The sequence below is a fragment of the Bison bison genome, unplaced genomic scaffold (assembly GCF_000754665.1).
Source record: "Bison bison bison isolate TAMUID 2011002044 unplaced genomic scaffold, Bison_UMD1.0 scf7180017864538, whole genome shotgun sequence".
Taxonomy (NCBI): domain Eukaryota; kingdom Metazoa; phylum Chordata; class Mammalia; order Artiodactyla; family Bovidae; genus Bison; species Bison bison.
In genome coordinates, this window is record NW_011495086.1 from 6,969,971 (window position 1) to 6,972,179 (window position 2,209).

Below are 2,209 nucleotides of genomic sequence, written 5' to 3' on the forward strand. Positions count from 1 at the left end.
TAAAATGTCGACATTCACTCTTGCCATCTCTTGTTTGACCACTTACAATTTGCCTTGATTCATGGACCTGACATTCCAGGTTCCTATGCAATATTGCTCTTTACAGCATCGGACCTTGCTTCTGTCACCAGTCACATCCACAGCTAGGTATTGTTTTTGCTTTGGCTCCATCCCTTCATTCGTTCTGGAGTTATTTCTCCACTGATCTCCAGTAGCATATTGGGCACCTACTGACCTGGGGAGTTCCTCTTTCAGTATCCTATCATTTTGCCTTTTCATACTGTTCATGGGGTTCTCAAGGCAAGAATACTGAAGTGGTTTGCCATTCCCTTCTCCAGTGGACCACATTCTGTCAGATCTCTCCACCATGACCTGCCCGTCTTGGGTTGCCCCACGGGCATGGCTTAGTTTCATTGAGTTAGACAAGGCTGTGGTCCTAGTGTGAATAGATTGACTGGTTTTCTGTGAGTATGGTTTCAGTGTGTCTGCCCTCTGATGCCCTCTTGCAACACCTACCGTCTTCCTTGGGTTTTTCTTACCTTGAGCATGGGATATCTCTTCACGGTTGCTCCAGCAAAGTGTAGCCACTCTTCCTTACCTTGGACGAGGGGTATCTCCTCACCACTGCCCTTCTTGACCTTCAACGTGGGATAGCTCCTCTAGGCCCTCCTGCACCCTATATTCACTACTATATATAAATAGAAGCTTCCCAGGTATCACTAATGGTAAAGAACCCATCTGCCAATGCAGGAGATATAAGAGATGAGGGTTCAATCCCTGGGTTAGAAAGATCCCCTGGATGAAGTCATGACAACTGACTCCAACATTCTTGCTTGGAGAATTGCATGGACAGGGGAGCGTGGCAGGTTATAGTCTATAGGGTCACAAAGAGTCAGACATGATTAGAGCAACTTAGTACAGCACAGCACATATACATAGATAAGCAACAAGGACCTATTGTAGAGTACAAGCAACTATACTCAACATCTTATAATAACTTATAATGAAAAAGAATATAAAAAAAGGAACATATATATATATATATATATATTCAAACTGTATTACTTTCCTGTTATACCTGAAACTAACACAACATTGTAAATCAACTATATTTCAATAACAGTTTATTTAAATGTTTTGCTTTTAATTTAATTAAAATGCATTGCTTCAGCCTTCTACAGAGACTTTTAATATTTGGATTAAGTCAGCTAATGTGAAGAATTTATGACTTGTTCTCCTCCCTCAAAGAAGTATTTCCTCCAAGCACATTTGTCACAGTACCATTCTTAAAGTCTAGCATAACATATACTCCTAAGCCCAAGTTAAAACACACATACACAGTTTTCAGGGAAATTCAATATTTGTTCTTTTTTAAAAAAATCTATATTGGAGTACAGTTGATTTACAATGCTGTGTTTCACATGTACAGCAAAGTAAATCTGTTATACATCTACATATATCCACTCTTTTTTAAGATCCTTTCATCTTATAGATCATTACAGATAATTGGGTAGAGTTCCCTATGCTACACAAAAAATTTTTTTAATTATTTTTTTACCCATTATATTTCACTTTTTGGTGGTTATATCAGTGGTATAATATCTTCCTTTTTAAAACAAAAGTTATAACAGTAACATGATTAAGAACATTAGCAATATAAATGTAGTATTTTACTATTTTAAAACACTTTATAGGGAATAATATTTTTTGACATTGATATCAACTCTGTGAGATTTGAAAATAATTGTTCTTATCCTCTTATTATGAATTAAAAAAATAGAAGCATATTAAGGACATAGTGTGTCTCTAAGCCCATAAATATTAAAAGAAAAGGTCAGAAATTGAATTAGATATATTTAAATAAAAGCTTAAAGAAATGATACTCTTGACAGTACTCCATAGGGCTTTCCTTCATTATCAGCAGTTTTATGCATTTATATTTTCACTAATTTATTGAAATTAAAAGAAAATTAGAAATATATTTTCCTGGAGAATCTGAAATCACCATGCACAATCAAACCCCCAAAATGTCTGCATTTCTTTTATAATAGCCATGGAGTCCTTGTATTTTCACAAATCCATTTCCACTTTTTGGAATAACTAGGCTTATATAGGCATCTGGTCCCATCACTTCATGGAAAATAGATGGGGAAACAGTGGAAACAGTGTCAGACTTTATTTTTTTGGGTTCCAAAATCACTGCAGATGG